This window comes from Topomyia yanbarensis, chromosome 2 (assembly GCF_030247195.1).
Source record: "Topomyia yanbarensis strain Yona2022 chromosome 2, ASM3024719v1, whole genome shotgun sequence".
Classification (NCBI taxonomy): Eukaryota; Metazoa; Arthropoda; class Insecta; order Diptera; family Culicidae; genus Topomyia; species Topomyia yanbarensis.
The window spans coordinates 286,696,228-286,714,400 of NC_080671.1; the positions used below are offsets into that span (position 1 = coordinate 286,696,228).

Consider the following 18,173-nt stretch of genomic DNA (forward strand, 5'->3'; position numbering starts at 1 on the left):
AAAGCTGGAGTTGCGCCGGCTCACGCTTCCTAGAAAAAACAACCAACTCAGTTTTCTCCGTGGAGAACTCAATACCCAGCTGAAGAGCCCAAGCAGACAAATTGTCCAATGTATTTTGTAATGGTCCTTGCAAGTCGGCAGCTTTGGGCCCTGTAACAGAGACCACCCCGTCGTCTGCAAGTTGCCTTAGCGTGCATGAATTGGCAAGACAATCGTCAATGTCATTCACGTAGAAATTGTAGAGCAGGGGACTTAGACATGAGCCCTGGGGAAGACCCATGTAGCTAAATCGCGATGTTGTTAAATCGCCATGCGAAAAGTGCATGTGCTTTTCAGACAACAGGTTTAGCAAAAAGTTATTTAAAATTGGCGAAAGACCATGCTGGTGCAGCTTCTCTGACAGAATGTTGATAGAAACTGAGTCAAAAGCCCCCTTAATATCCAAGAAGACTGATGCCATCTGCTCTTTGTTAGCATAGGCCATTTGGATTTCTGTAGAAAGCAACGCAAGGCAATCGTTCGTCCCTTTGCCTTTGCGGAAGCCAAATTGTGTATCTGACAGTAAGCCATTTGCTTCAACCCAATTGTCGAGGCGAAACAAGATCATTTTCTCGAATAACTTCCGAATACAGGACAGCATTGCAATCGGCCGATACGAGTTGTGGTCGGAGGCTGGTTTTCCTGGTTTTTGGATGGCGATGACCTTCACTTGCCTCCATTCATAAGGGACAATGTTACCCTCAAGAAACTTGTTAAATAAATTCAACAAGCGCCTTTTTGCAGTGTCAGGCAGATTCTTCAGCAAGTTGAATTTGATTCTGTCTAACCCTGGGGCGTTATTGTTGCACGATAAGAGTGCAAGTGAGAACTCCACCATCGAAAACGGTGTTTCGTTCGCGGTATCGTGAGGAGACGCGGCGCGGCACGTTTTCTGTACCGGGACAGAGTCCGGACAGATCTTCTTGGCGAAAGCGAATATCCAACGGTTTGAATATTCCACGTTCTCGTTGGTACTATTACGGTTACGCATACGTCGAGCCGTACCCCAAAGAGTGCTCATCGCTGTTTCTCTTGTTAACCCGTCGACGAACCGGCGCCAATAACTGCGTTTTTTGGCTTTCATTAGACTCTTCATTCGCCTTTCTAACGACGCGTACTGTTGATAGCTAGCGGGTAACCCGTCTTCCCGGAAGGCCTTATATGCAGTGGACTTTTCCGCGTACAGCTCTGAGCACTCTTTATCCCACCACAGGGTGGGAGATCGTCCATGGGTATTCGCGCTGGGTACTGGTTTAGTCTGAGCTTGATTCGCACTGTCGAGAATCAAGCCAGCCAAAAACCTGTACTCTTCCTCCGGAGGAAGTTCTTGAGTGGATTCGATTTTAACGGATATCGCGGTCGCGTAACTCTTCCAATCAATGTTCCGTGTGAGGTCATATGAGACATTGATTGTTTCCGATGGTCTTGAACCGTTAGCAATTGAAATCACGATAGGCAAATGATCGCTACCGTGGGGATCAGGGATAACCTTCAACATGCAATCTAACTGTAGCGATGTCGAGCAAAGCGACAAATCCAACGCGCTTGCGCGTGCTGGTGGTGTAGGAATCCGCGTCATTTCTCCCGTGTTTAAGATGGTCATGTTGAAATTATCGCAAAGATCTTGGATTAATGTTGATCTATTATCATCATGAAGACAGCCCCATACCGTACCGTGCGAGTTAAAGTCTCCCAGAACTAGCCGCGGTGCCGGTAAGGATTCCGTGATATTACAAAGCGTTCGGTGCCCTACCGAGGCTCTAGGAGGAATGTAGATGGAAGCAATGCAAAGGTCTTTACCTTTGATTAAAACTTGACAAGCGACAATTTCAATGCCTGGTGTCGAAGGGAGGTTAATTCGGTTGAAAGAATAGCACTTTTTGATCCCCAAAAGTACTCCTCCATAGGGGTTTTCTCGATCCAGACGAATTATATTAAAGTCGTGGAAGTTGAGATTTATATCGGAAGTTAACCAAGTTTCACATAATGCGAAAGCATCACATTTTAAACTATTTAGTAAAAATTTAAAGGAATCGATTTTCGGGAGGATACTTCTGCTGTTCCACTGTAGAACAGTGATCGATTCGGTGACCTCGTTCGATGACTTAGCCATCGAAGGATACGATCGCTGCAAGGAGGGTCCATTTAGTAGTCAACTGCTTCAAAAATGTTTGCACTATAGGGAGAAAACGTATCAGAAGGCTTTTAAGAGGATCGGTAACATTGAAAGCTGTGAAAATTAAGTCCACTATGTCAGAAAATTTCATTAGTCCGCTACTGGACTGAGTATCTGTTTGAAAAAAGGGGACACTTGGGGTTTTGGATGTCCCTGGAAGTGGTGGGTACTCCTTGTTCGAATTAATATTTCCAAGTCCTGGAGCAAATTGCTTCGGCTTTTGTGCATCACTTCCGTTGGATTTATTGGTTGTAGATGGCGCACTCTGAGTGGACGACACCTTGGCACCCTTACGAGGCAATGTAGGGGAGGCTGGATTTCTCCTCTTCCTGGATTCCCCTGGGTTAACCAAAGATGTTCCCTCTCGTGGGTCGTCAGATTCTTGCTCAACGTTAGCCAAACCAGCATAGGGATTTTCGGACAGGACAGATGGCGAAGCATTCTTTAGCATTTCTGCATAAGAACGCCTTGAGCGTTCCTTAAGGGAGCGCTTAATTTTATCCCCGCGCTGCTTGTACGCAGGACATGATTTAAGAGCATGTGAAGGGCCCCCGAGCAAATACACTTTTCAGTTTCTTTGTCGCAAGAGTCATCCTCGTGCTCTCCTTCGCATTTGCCGCATCGTTTCTTATTTCCACAATATGTGGCTGTGTGGCCCAACTGCTTGCAATTGCTGCAGTTCATGACCCGCGGTACGAACAGGCGAACTGGTAGGCGAACCTTGTCAAGGAGGATGTAGTTGGGAAGAGAGGACCCGGCGAATGTCACCCGAATCGAGCCTGATAGAGAGTAGGTAGTCTTACCTCCCTCGGTGTTTGCGGTATACAATTGTTTGCATTCCAAGATCTTAATCTGTTCAAGTGAGGGGTCCTTAAAGCAGCCAACCCCGTGCTCCAACAGTTCTTCGCATTTCAGGCCCGGTTCGGACACTACCCCATCGATTTCACAGGCCACACAAGGCACGTACGCTTTAAATTCCCGCGTAAAGCGCTCACAGCAAGCAATCGCGTTTGCCTGGCCGAGATCATTCACTAGAACACGTATCTTGTTTGCCCGAACACGTGTTATCTGAGTTACGGCCGGGTAATTAGCAGTCAGATCTCGAGAAAGTTTTAATATATTAACCGGTTTCTCTCCGGTCCGAAAATATACCACCCATGGCCCAGAGGAACCTTCTGGGTACTGCTTTATACGGGGAGCAATGCGAGTATTAGGGGGATCAGGGACTTCCATGATTACATCAGATGGTATTTCGCCCTCGGCCATTTAAGCACGAGGGCAGAGCGTTATATAAACGGGAATGTGTCTTATTATTTGATTACAAGGTAGAGTAAAAGTAGGGAAAAGGAAAGAAAGCAAACGAGGAAAAAAAAATAAAGCAAAACTTATCTGCAAACAACGTCGATTGTTCCGCACCAGCGAAAACAATGTACTGGATTTACTGCCGGCACCAGCAGAATGGCAGCTAACGAACGAACAAAGGATGACCTTCAATCACTGAACACACCGAACACCACTGTGAAATATAACGATCCGTTCCGTTCAAAGGTTGGGAGACCTATGTTCTTTTTGTTTGATAGGTCTTTGATTTAAAATTGGTTTGGATAAGATCGGTTCAGCCATTGCTGAGAAACTCGAATGAGAGTTTGTCCGTTACTTACACACACATACACACACAGACATTGTCCCAAATCGTCGAGCTGAGTCGATTGGTATATAAGACTCGGCCCTCAGGGCCTCGGAAAAAATCTTGAAAGTTTGAGCGAATTCTATACATTTCTTTTATAAGAAATGTAAAAAAGCATTTTTCATTACGTGTAGTTTCTTTTTCTACCCAGAATACGACTTGCATTACTACTCATTATTAGAGTTTTTTTTCATGATGAATATATGTTCCATTAAACATGAAATACCGTTTTTTAGCGATTCCAAATATTTTTTGTCATTTCCGAAGTATACTTCTGTGATGATAGGATTGAATCAAGAATTTCTTCTTCAGTTACCTTTCATTTGCGCCAGATTTGAAAAATATTATCATTAGCATGAATTATGAAATGAATCCATTGCGAATAATACCGTAAAGAATGCAAAGATTCAAACTTTGTACACGTTTTTCTCTGTATCAATGTAATATCGCTTAGTCCGGTCTGGCACAAAACCGACATCATGCATGCGCGTGCGCTTTGTATTCATTTTCACTGAAGTTAGATTGGACATACGGCATTTGGTAAAAATGCGGCTGCAAATATGGGTATTTCATCAACTTTACTAAAATATGAATAACTCAAAAACGAAGCATAGTAGCTATGTTATGTAAGCGAACGAAAAATTCTACACAAAGCAAGCTACAATCCTATGCAATAATCTGCGGTGCTTTTGAATAAAATATCAGAGATATTTTGGTTCGAACTAGAAAATGCTAGCCGCGAGTAATCATCAAAATTTTAAAATTTTAGTTATATCAAAAAATAGCTTAATTCCTTGCGCAACTTTACACGAGAGGCATTGTTGATATCTTTTACGTAAAAGTTTCGTTCGAGAAACATTTACATTTAGAAAAGAATGATCCAAACGTCTACCATGACCATAGAAATGCATATTATGCACCTCAAATCAATAAAACTTTTGCATCTCACCCTGTTCTCGAAGATTCATAATGAAAAAATATTTAAAAACAATTAAAACAGCTATCACCAAAATTATGAGTGAGCGACCTATCGCATCAAATGTAACACTAGAAACACCTACATTAATTTATTTTTGAGATCTAAATTTTGGCTTTTATAATACCAGGAAAAAACATAGTACACAGTTCGGCTTGGCTTAATACAGGGCATTTACTATGCAATACCAATTTAGGTTTAGAACGGAAAATAAATGATTTTTTCGATTTATGTCCGCCGGGGGAACCACTGGATACGCTTTCCACACTTCGAGAACCAATATTCTAAAAAATAGGGTGAACGTATAAACAAATGAACAAAACGCACCAGGGTTTCCAAATTTCGAGAAACATCATTGAAAAAACTTTAAAACAAACCCTGAAACAGTGCAGTTTGTTCGAATAGAAAAAAGTTATCTTGTAAAAAATAGCGTGAACGTATAAATATGAGACAACACTTTTTACTGTCATAATAAACGAAATAAACGAATTAGAGTTTCTAATTTTCGAAATCCATCGTTAAATAAGCTTTAAAACAAACTTATTTAATGAATTATGCTATATTTCTCTTTGGTGAGAACAATATTGAGATGAGACGAAGTCGAAACGCAGATTCAATAACTAATCCATTTAATGAAGTTTGTTTGAATAGAAAAAATTTACCCTGAAAAAATAAAGTGTGGGTCGTACTCTATGGTCAACATATGTATGGAAAATTTATTTTTATATAGTGACTGTTCTTGAAACCCATTCGTTCTAAGGCAGTTGAACGAAATTGTTTATATGGTTGATTTTGTAAAAACTATAATGGTTATGTTCAATATTATATTAGGCGGCAATGGTTATTCTATTGTAGATTAAACCATATTAGAAATATTTTCTTTAGGAAGATAAACGTCAGGACTGATGGTCTGACGTCTTTAAATGTTCGCAGGATGCAAAGGTATGATAAAAAAGCCGCTTGTTGATTTTTGTTTTGCGCTAGGGTCTCTAATGCGCATGATTATAGAATAGGATCTCTCGAATGAGGCAAAATCCTGGAGAGACAGTACCCAGGAATGAGGGCATAAATAGTTTGATATTTTATCCCAGTCTGAGATGAGCTCTACAGGTATGCGGACAATTTTTTTAAATCACATCTAGCCCAAAGTATAGTGTTCTTAAAGTTACAATTTATATTAACATGCATCACTGGTTTCACTGGTAATATTAATAAAATACTACTAGTGTGCATTCCAAGAACAACGCTTAAGTTAACTTGTTTTATATTTTTTTTCATAAATTTATAATAGAATGGGTTAACATGTAAATAATCAGAATAAGTAAGATGATCAATGGCTTACATAAAAATGCAGTTCATAATGTCTATCAACAATTATTCGCGAAAAGAACGGTGCACAATATTGTTAAAAACCAGTTCAATGGCTATCTGGAAACAACAGGTAGCTACATCTGTGATGTGAAGTGATTATAATATGAAAAACAGTAAACGTTGCAATTGCAGAATTGCACGATTCAAGAAAACGATAATAAATTAATACTTCTTATCAAACTGTATAATTTGTAGAATATTAGGTATAGAATAAATTAGCAGCAATAATATCGGATTGTGAATAATCGATATTTTTCCGCTACATCCAACTATTGGAGATGCTATAAAAGGTGAGCTCTATGTAGGAGTAAAAAGGAGCAGTGAGAAATATATTTGTGGAGAGTGAATTAGGAGCAGTTCTATTATGATGTGAAGTTATTCGTCGTGATTTGAACGAATTACAGAGTTGAAAACACCAGCAAAACATTAAACCAGTTCCGTATTGCAAAACCTCGCAAAAACACGCTACTTTCATCATGCTACCAACAAATGTAATGTCTTTCATGAAGAAGGTAAGGAGTATATTGTAGTATTAATTCAAATTTTACTATTCTGCAATGTATATTGCATTGGAATTTCCCTAACTTTATTGTAGTTCGAAACAAAACTTTATTAACACACCTACAGTTACACATTCTCATTTTCGTACACTGCTATGCAGAATGCTTATATTATATTAGTTTACGAGATATTTTATTTATGTAGAAATAGTTTTCTAGACAGCATAGGGAAGATACAATAATTATCTTTGGACTACAAATGCTCATTTTTTCAAAAATATTCATAGTTCTAAAGATAGTCAAATATGCACTTAATTTCATATTCGTAAAATACACATATTTTTTTTAACATCAGTTGAAATTCTTATATTAAATATTCAATATAGTAGCTTTTATTTGTAATTACAGTTTTCAATCGTATTGGAATGCTGACCACTAGTTATTCAGCTTCAATTTTATTCCATTCTTCTAAGTAGTAGTTTCTAAGATCATTCTCAATATAATCCGGATAGTTTCGCACTTTTTATCTAAATACTCGCATTTATTTTTTAATTAATTAATAAACTGGGTCCGCAGCGGAAAATCCATAACATTTAAACAATTATAAATTTACTCTAAACGTTTTTTGCACGCCTTATGCTTTAAGTTTTTCTCTTGATCGAATTTCCGATATCTACCATTTCTTGGTAAACGAAGCTTCGCTTTAAATTTTTTTTTTAAGATATTCATAGTAAAATACGCATTCTGATCCATCATTCCTTGGGATTACCTAAACTTTTTTATTGTTTTATTTGTCTTATACACCAACAGGCATACCAAAGCCCCAATGGTGTTGGTCTTAATTATAAACTTATTACTAACATTCAAGTTATATACATAAAGAGCGGTCAACCAATAGTTCACAAAAACGGTAAAAAAGTCAAATGTGGTTAAAAGATCGATTAAAAGGTCTAGAAAATCGCTGACGCAGAATTTGTCTAGACACGTTGAAATCGAAAGCTGAAGCAACCTGGTTGAAAATCATTTGTAGACCAGTGATGGCCCCATGCATACTATAATTAGTGCGTCTGAACGATAATCGAAGCATTATGTTGTTGCGTAATGTTCGTGGTCCGACGTTTATATTGATTTGTTCTAATATAGCTGGGGCATATATATGACCTTACAAAGTGTCGGCGTTGAACGAAGCTCTTGCTGTATTCCTTCGAACATAAAGGGGCTCCAGTTGAATCAGCTGACACCAGTTTTCATAGCTAGGCAATCGGACAGGATCTCTCCACGGCAGTCTATGGAGCGCGAAACGTAAAAAGCGACGCTGTACGCTTTCAATTCTCTCAACGCCGTTATTGTAGTTATTCCATCAATGAAGACCAAATTTCTAGTCCTTCTAGTGGACATATAGTACCTCATACAATAACTCCACTGTCACTGCGCTTAGCTGCTGCTATAAGGTTTTTACGTCCAGGTCTGAGTTTGATTTTCTCCACTCGAAACAACAGCCATTTGAGTCAAAAATGTTGAATTAGGACTCGTAGACAAAGTTTACAATCTTTCCAATATTCCGATAAAATGTTTCAAAGTTGTTTAGTAAATCAAAAATAAATTCTTTGTTCTTCTCATTGATGAATGGCTTCTTGCTCAGAACACAGGCATTGTAATTGTCCGTTCTCCATACATTACAAACCGTACCAGAGCAGACTTACACTTAAATCAAACCCTCTTCACTTTGACAAAATTCAGTCTTCAGTTCAGTAACGCCATCGAACGAGTTGTCATAGAACTAATCATCTGACCATTTCACACACCTACACTACTGGCGCCGTACACAAATGACGTAGCTTTTTTCGGCGTTTTTTTACCTTCCCCCCCCCTCGTAGCATTTGGTCACAAAATTCTAACCTCCCCTCGTAAATAACGTAGCATTTACTTACTCCCTCTCCTTTGTCCCATGCAAATCGTCCGGGGGATAAAAAAAATTACATATGTTTTTCAATCCTTTCAAAATGTTTGACGACTTTTATCAACATTTTCATTATAACAGCAAATTGCGTGCAAAAAAAGCCCATTTCATCACAAATATAGTGTTGATAGTTTTGTTGTGAATTTTATATGTCAAGGGGAGCATGAAGAGAAGTTCTCTCAGTTCACAATCCTGCAGCTTTCAATGATTCTAAGAAGCGTTACGTTTATCTAAATTACTAAATTTTGTTTGGTTGAATCCGAAGTGAAAATTTAATTCAGCTTCCAAACTAAGTCTACTAGTTAGCAACATTAGCTAACTAATGTGGCAAGTTAAATCCGCATATAAAATCTTTTCGTATTTTTGCAAACTTGTAATTCCGCGAATCGTAAAATTTACCTCATGAAAAACCGTATCAAATGCAACTTTTTTTATTTTAAATTTTTTTCTCCTGGGAATGGAGGATCAATAGATTGTTTTCTCTAGACGATGGGTTTTAAACTTAATGCTACGTCGCACAACTTCTGACCCTACTCTCCCCCTCGTCACACTTCGTCACAAATTTGGTATACCCTCCCTACCCCCCAAAATGCTACGTCATTTATGTATGGTCCCTACTACAGAGTACCGCCAAGCTCACGAATTATTTCTGTTTTTCGCTTCAATGCACACGGGCATATGGGAATATAGGCGTGTTTCGAAATTCAACATTGCTCAACAATTGGTCATCGATGACCAAATTGTTGAGTTAAACATGGCCGCCGCGATTTTTTTCGGTGAGCAAGAGAAAGTTTTGCTCTGTTGCAGTGGTTAAAATTATCACTCACACGTAAGATACAGCTAGGTCGCTCGCATGTTATTTCCCCATGGTAACGACCAAGTATTTTATCCTCCCGTCCAAAGCAAGCGAGAAATATTTTTGCCTTCCACGCAGAGAGTTGATTTTATCAGCAGCCCATTTTCTTCGAGAACAGTTTATCATCTCTCCCAGAAGAATGGAAAATATGAATTAATGGGTACCCGTGTAGTTACGCGCACTGGTTTTGTACTTCTTGTGCACTTTTGAGCAGAAGTGAATAACACTACAGTTTCCAGTGGCAAACTACTCCGGTGCACAGCCATCGAAAATGACATTATAATATGCAAAGATAAGCAAAGCCTTGGTACAATCAGATGAGCTAAAAAAATTCAATTCGTTAGTTAGTCCACAATACCGCGCGTTATTTGAGTTTATCGTCAACTCTAGACTGATGATAAAGAATTCTAGAGAAAATTTTCAATAGGACGTAAGTAACATTGAGAGCCTCTCTTTGTTTACTTTCTCTTTCGTTTATTACGACGTCGTTACAACACTTTGTACTGATTTTCCAGTACATATCAAAAGACGATAGTTTTTACTACAATATTATGCAAAGAGTAGTGTTGTAAATGTTGAAATGGCCGAGTAATGAACAGAAGAGAAAGACCTCAAAGAGAATCTCTCATTGTTACTTACGTCCTATTGAAAATTTTCTCTAGAATTGTCATCTCTTACGCAAGGAGGATAAGATCAAAGTCCATAAGGAAACGATAAACGAAAGAGGGACAAATTAGAATCTTTCCTCCAACAATATAGGAAAAAATACACGCATGCTATGTTAACGATAGACACTGAATAGGTATAAGGCATTCTTTCCTTGCTTAAAATCCACAAGTTATCATCGATGGTGGAAAACGTTGCTTATCCTCTCTGCGAGAGGATAAATGTAATGCCTGCTCTGTTGTGATACAAAACTTTAAGGGTTTTCGATTGATGGCACTGACACCGCGCCGGTGTTTTGCACTGGCACGGTGCCAATGGAACACTCCAATGCGAATCGAGTGCAGGCTTGAATGTGTGCGTGCAGTTATCTGAGCTATCATTTAACAGCTGTTGTTTTGTTTCAAAGATTTTCTTCCATTTAATTCCACTATGTTTTTATAGTTAGATGCACTTGCACTTCACTATTTAACAGATACCGGTATTTCGATTACTACTTGTAATCTTCTTCAGTGTTTGTATCAGTCTATCAGTCTAGAAGATTACAAGTAGTAATCGAAATACCGGTATCTGTTAAATAGTGAAGTGCAAGTGCATCTAACTATAAAAACATAGTGGAATTAAATGGAAGAAAATCTTTGAAACATTACGTACATTCCACTAAGACCTCCGTTCGCGTATATATTGTGAGCTGTTGTTTGTTTACCAAATAAAATGCTATGTTAAAAAAAGAAGTTATTATCAATTTATATATTGTTTATGAAACGAGAATGAATATTCTTCGAAAGAGTGCGGCTTATCGTCTACTGTTGTAATTTAGCACCTCAGAAGCAAACGGTGTCATAAAAGTCTGTTTTCGGAGTTAAAAGATAGCTGACGAGTTTATATTTACTGCATCATTCGAAATCCAGTTACTGTCGTGGTGAATTTGCTAATGAATATAAAATTGCTCTGCATTGGAAAAATATCGATACAAGTGGATGAATATGGGCGGCAATGAAGTGGTCACAATGATTTATTATAATATATTTTCTGCAACAATGAAATCTGTCTCGGTCGGTGGAGCGGAAAAACCATACTGGATAATCTGCATGTATCGAAGTAACAACTGGTTCTTTTCGCGATTGAATTCCTCGACCAGAAGTTACATTCACGGAAAGTTGGTTCCTTCCGGGTTGGTTAATGCAAAGGGTGTAGAATTTCAACACATCTGAATTATATTCCGCTGTCGATTTTTCTCAAAAATTTTATTCAAAATTCATAACATGGTAGAATTAACTCGTTTGAATGTTTCTTATGTTGAATCACATTAATTGTAACGAAACCGTCCAATTTATTACGGATTGACGTTTGAGGTATTAGTAATTGTCAGTACCATATGGAGTATTGGTCATTGTCTTGAATCGCGGTTTTTTTTAAGAAAAAGTGAGTCAATTTTTTTTGGAAATAGTTCAAAATGAAAAGTTTTAGAGTACTTTCAAATAACAGAAAAAATATACAAGCCGATTATTTTTTTTAACCGTTATGTGTCCGACAGAGTACCTGGATACCTTTTCAGATTTCAATCCATGAAATTCCATTGTTACTCAAGGTGGAAGTGGATATTTGGTGACAGGTTTGCACCAAGCATAGCTTTTACGGAAATGAAGTTGACTATGCCGCAAGCGGGAGTCTGGGGAAGGGCTTCCAGGTTTCACGTAATAGGCCGACAAGAGTACCTCGGTACCCGCAAAATTGAAATACTCATAACTTTATATTTTTTTAACTGATTTGTACATTTTTGGATCTTTTGGATTCAGAAACTCATCTGCCTCAAGACTTGGTAATCACGAATCAGATGAATTCATTCGTTTCCCGGGAATCTGGATTTCCGTAGGTATGTTCCAGTGCTGAGATGCTATTTGCGAATTTCAATGGATTACTGGCAATATGGATATCAAAAATCTTGGAATTGCATCAGCATGCAACTGCATCTCATGGTTGGATTTGACCGCGGAACGGACATTCCAGAGCAGGTTCCCGTGATGCCGCGAGTGGCCGTTGCGAGGTAAAATTTTCATATGGTCCCGTAACTATAAATAACAGACTTCTGAGACAATTTGCAGAGTTTTTATACCCATATTGCCAGATTACAAGTTAAAATTCGCAAGTCATATTCTAGAACTGGAACATTACTCCGGATTATCGAGACTAGATACATTCATCCGGTTCAATTTTACAGAATCAAAAAGTGGACGAGTTACCGAATCCAAATCATCTCAATGTGTCCAAATCGGTTAAAAAGCCATAAGTATTTCAAGTTTCGGGTACCCGGGTACCCTTGTCGGCCTCTTAAAGGTGTTTTTTGGACACACAACGGTTAAGTGCATTTCACCGTAGATTTCACCTGTTAATGGAGTAAGGGAATGCCGTATTAAGGACGGTCTCTTGTGTTAATAAAAAATGGGTAGAGAGCGGAATACATATTGACCCATTAACATTGGCCGATTATGCTTTTGGGAAGTGGCTTCAAACCAGTATAATCGCAGGGGCGATGGGATTCCGGATATTTGCTAGCATTCTGATGCAGTTATGATATATGACTGGTTGGAAGTTATTGTCGTTCTGGCTGGGTGGAAGAAACCCAACCCACTAATTGAACAATTTTGAAACATTTATTTCTTAGGGGGCACTAACAATTGAAGTTTTATAGCATGCTACAAGTGCAGAATAAAAAACTTACAGTTCATATTGTTGCTAGGGAGAGTATGCATCATATTCTCGTGTTATGGTCCCGGGAGCAAGTAGAAAAAATTCTACTGTGAATGAGAGAAGAGAAAAGACAACTTGAACAATGAACATCATTAGTGCTCAAAAGTATACATAAGTCATGTGTCACGTAGGCGTGGCTATGGCTTGCCAAAACGTTCCGGACTGACACTTAGGGTGATCTGTTACGGGTCCGTGGGAAATCTATTAGCTAAGTCTAGTCGACTCTGATAAACAACATACTCGATTGCGCAATAGCAATACTTAACAATTAGGCGTAAATGTCGCTTTCTAATGCGCTCACCTTACTCGGGGAAATGCAATGTGAAGGCCCCAACCCAAGGTAATCTGGTTAGATTGTCCAGATAAAGCATTCATATCTATTTCCGTATTTCTTCCTAGAAATGGGTTATTATGTTCGCCGCAGAGAGAGCCTTAATGAAGCTGAAACAGCTAGTTCAGCGATGTGAATTAAAGTAGGATCTCTGAGTTTGTATCAGACGGCGAAATTATTTTTAAAGTCAGTGGACCTTCCGTCAGTACAGATCAACTTACCCCAGTCGACTTGCTGGTATTAATTAAAAAGCTGTTTTTGATTCCACAAATATCTTCCTTCATGGCTGTGTGGAAAAATGTAGTTGAATTAGTAGTATATAAAAATGAACAAGGTTAAAGTTAGGTTAAAGATGAATGGGGTCTGTGAATTAAGGTCAACAAATAACTCGAGGTTTGCAACAGGGATGTATGAAGCACAGCACGAGAGCCTAAAACGAGCTGAGCGGCCGCTTTGAACGAACCAAAAGCAATAAGCACTTACACCGCTCGTGCAAGGTAACCTTCGTGCTCGAGCTGTAGGATTCGAAGAGCTAGTTAGCACGATGAGCTAGCTCGGTAAGCTGGCACGAGCAAGCACGGTGAGCTAGCTCAGTGAGCTAGCACGAGTTAACTCAATGAGCTGGCACGGTAAGCTGGTCCGATGAGCTAGAACGGTGCAGTAGTGTAAGCTATGGAACGAAAGAATAGAACAAAGCCAGAAATATGCTCTGGTAAATGTGCGACAGGTTGGTGAAACAACGATGCAGGCATCATTACTCACACTAATGCGTTGTTTTTTTTTATTCTACTTTGCTATGGCTGAGCTATAGTTCCGTGCAGCGTGCTAGCTATCACCGTGCTAGCGAGAGCTCTCGCTCATCGGTGCTCGTGCTACTTGATAACTCGAGCTCATCGGAAACCAGCCCAAGCACTAGCTCAATGGATTTAGCTCTGACGCATTATGAGCTAATGCACAGGAATAGGACACTGAGCAGCACCGTTCTTGTGCATGCCTGGTTTGCAATCACCAACACGACGTTTTCATATCGTTATGAGAAAAGTATATATAATTATTACACATTTATCAAAATTTGTTTATAAATGGGAGCAATCCATACTGGCGTAGCTTCTCTAAAAAGATGCCTATAGAAACTGAGGAAAAATTCCCCTCAATATCTAAAAAGACTGAAACCAATTTGCTTTTTGACAGTATATGTCATTTGAATTTCTGTTGAAAGCAGCGCAACCCGAGCAAATTTGCATTGGTTCAAATACCATACATTCCCATAAAAATACATTGAACATAGTCCACGCCAAATTTTACAACTATCAAAACACCATGAAATGGTCTAAAAAACCCATAAATATACCAGAATATTGTGTTTCAATGGGATCTTCCGGACCATGGTGATGGTGTTTTCATGGGTTGAACCCATTACAAACACTATCAAAACACCATGCAGTGGGGGTGAATTTGGACCATGATCATGGGGCAATTTTTGGATTTTTGTTTGCTCAGGAAGGCAATCATTCATTCATTTGCCATTTGAAGCAGAAGCTATGTTGTGTATCTGACAGCAAGCCATTAGCTTTGACCCAATCGTCGCGACAGACTAAGATCTCTTCCTCGAACAACTTCCGGATACAGAACAGCATTTCAATCGGCCGATACAATTTGTGATCAGAGGCTGGCTTTCCTGGTTTTAAAATAACGATGACCTCCGCTGAGTCAGGTAAATTTTCAGCAAATTAAATTTGATTCTGTCTGGCCCGGGCGTTATTGTTGCATGACAAAAGAACGGGTACAATGAAAACTCTACCAACGCAAACGGTGTTTCGTTCGCAATAAGGAGCGACGCAGTAGGCTTTCTATTCCGGACGAAAGTCTGGGCAGACATCTTTGCGAAATCAATTATCCAGCGGTTTGAATATTTCTCGCATTCGTTAGTATTGTTTCGGTTACATACAAAATTGTAACTAAAAAAATCGAAAAAAATGTTGAATTTGAATATTCTGAAAATACATACACTACCAGTCAAAAGGTTAAGTTCACCCTAAAATACTAATGTAATATTCAAAAAGCTATGGTTTTCTTCATTTATTGTTATTAATTATTATTTATAATTATTTTTCGACCCATTTCTCTACCATAGACGCAAAATATATGTATTTTTCACTTATGATAATCTTCGAATTAGGTCAATTTGAATAGATATTATTTTCGACAGTTACAATTTTCAATATAAAAATCTTTCTACTTGCCTTTTAATAAAGAAAAATATAAGAAAACAATTTGGAATATAATTTTAGGAGTTAGCTCTCGCAGCAATAAGATGTTACACGTGTAATGTACTCGATGCATCGAAGGAATACAACCTGTCATAAGTTTATTTGTGATGTGCGCGTCACCCAAAAGCGTCAAACCCCCTCATACACTCTGACCAGTAGCGTGTGGCAACATGATATAGTCAGGACGAACGTGCTTCACATCGCTGCAGCACAAACCACATTGCAACAGGAAGGCCGATCCTTCTGGTTGGGGCGGTAATGACTACTTCCTTTTACAGACAGCCAACGAGATCCATCGGGAATGCACAGACATGGATCTACCACCGATCGTCCGCTTACACCGAGTTCGTGACCGGAACTGGCACGTCCGCGGACCTGGATACAAGTCTGTCTGCAGAACTGTGGACCGCTGCTGGTTGTGAAGTCCGAGCCAAATATAACCGACTGATGGTATAGCAATCACGTGCGGATTTTCACCGACGGCTCCAAGATGAGGTCGGTATACGAGTAAGCGTAATAGAGGAAGGGCTCTCTTTCCGCCTACCGGCGCCATGCTCGGCTTTTCAGTCGCTGTATCAGCTATCGCACTTGCTATGGTCCAGAAACCGGAAGATACTCCCGTCGCCTTGCTGTTGGATTCTCTGGTAGTCTCCGCCATTGAGTCGCGAAAATCCCGCCACCCCAGGCTGTCGAGGCCGAGTATGACCCACTCAGAATCATGTGCTGGGTCCCCGGTAACTGCAGCATCGACGGCAACGAAAGGGCTGACCGCTTGGCGGCCAAAGGGAGACACGGCCGCCGACATCTCCCCACACTTGTCCCAGCCGCAGACATTTATGGCAAGTTGAAGTCAAGGATAGCTGAAACTTTCGTGTGTCATTGGCACAGTAATACCGGACACCGGAGAACAACAGTACTGTCGCGGCTCAGAGTTGGGCATACAAAAGATTCCCATGCCCACACCGTATCGGGTGTCCCTCCACCAACATGTGTTTCATGTGGAACCCAAGCCACGGTGAAACATATTTTATTGAACTGTTCGGAGTACGGCGACCTCCGGCAGCTCTATAATTAACCGCACTACATCAGAGAGATCCTCGCTAACAACCGCGCCCGAGAGGAGGTGCTATTGTCCTTAGGAATGCAGGACTTTTCGACCTTCTCTGACGGATCAACCACACCGTTTCTCCAGGAAAAATACAACAGCAACCACGCCTATATAACAAAACAATGATTTGTAAATGTACATAATGCGATGTTAATTGCGGCATCTTTTAGACATTCTAATTTTTTAACTAAATTGCTTGAGGTATGATAAATAGAGCATTCAATTCAAGTTTTCATTGCGCTCAAATACAGTTTTTCACTATTCTCGGGTTATTTTTGCTATTATCAGTTTCTCGGTGACGGTTTGTGATAATCGTCACAAATGTCTCAAATTAAAGGTATATTTTCCTGCTACAAATTTTCGTACGGATCGGTTGTATGGTTCCGGAAATATAAACTCTGTTGTATGGTTCCGGAAATATAACGTCCCGTCACATAAAATACTCATATAAGAAGGAACTAAAAAATTCTAAGAAATCGAATTCGAATTTTGGATGACAAATATCTTTACAATGCATGAAACATCGAAATTTTAACCAAACCATTTTTGGTGTTTAGACCATTTGGGCATAAAGTATCCTTCCTATACATTATGCGAGCATTATCCTGCTTCTCCTACCAGCTGATCAAGACGACCAAACTCAAACCGCTGATTACTGGTTCAAGTTTTCGATTTGACCTTTTTCTTTTACAAAATTTTAGAACTCGAATATTGATTTCTTTTCTTGTATATAGTTGCCATGTCATGTATAATGAAAATGTATTACACCCAGGTTTTTTTTACGCGGGGGATACGTACCGCGTAAAAAAACTGCGTTGATTGGAAAATCCGCGTAAATAACAGCGTTAATTCAAAAATCCTCGTAAAAAACGCGTTAATTCGAAAGTTCGCGTAAAAAACTCAACACAAGACAAGAATATTTTTAAAAGTTTTTTTGCACGGATTTCGCAATTAATACGGTTTTTGCAAAAATAAGTCTTTTTGAATTCCATTGACTTAGACTTTTTCCTACAAAAATGCTAAGTCCTTTTAAATGCAAAGAACTTAGAAGAATTTTGGCAGTATTTTTGCGCGGATTTCGCAATTATCACGTTTTTTGCAAAACATATACCTAGTCATTTTGAATGCAGCAGACTTAGAAGATTTTCGGAAAGATGGATAAGACGGGTCTGGACTCCTCGCGTGCAAAAATTTCCTTGCAACTTTCAAATTTATTTAACAATTAAAGCACACAGAAGGCTATTAATTCTACTATCACCTCTGCATTTACTCATTGCAGGATCGTATAAGCATATTACATGTTTTTCGCGAAGATAATAGGGAGATAATTGATAACTATTATTTTATTACATTTTGCCGATCACTTTTGCTATATTGCTCTTTTACATATGCGCTCTTGGCAACTTGTGATATATTTCATGTGCTGGATTTGCAATCGAAAGTGTAGATATGAGGTTTGGCATTGGAAAAACATGCTAACTACAG

At 39.2% G+C, this 18,173-nt stretch overlaps 1 protein-coding gene across 6 annotated transcripts in view; it reads left to right on the top strand.

Moving 5' to 3' along the window:
* LOC131683228 (3-phosphoinositide-dependent protein kinase 1) overlaps positions 1-18,173 on the top strand; it is a 615,616-nt gene that overhangs the window by 265,969 nt on the left and 331,474 nt on the right. Inside the window, exons 1-2 of one of the 6 annotated variants that reach the window (XR_009304439.1) lie at positions 5,969-6,080; positions 6,170-6,761. The exons of the other annotated variants lie outside the window; for them this stretch is intronic. The gene's annotated coding sequence lies outside the window, so the exon portion shown is untranslated. Of the gene's footprint in view, positions 1-5,968; positions 6,081-6,169; positions 6,762-18,173 lie in introns of those variants that run through there. 6 annotated transcript variants of the gene reach the window in all.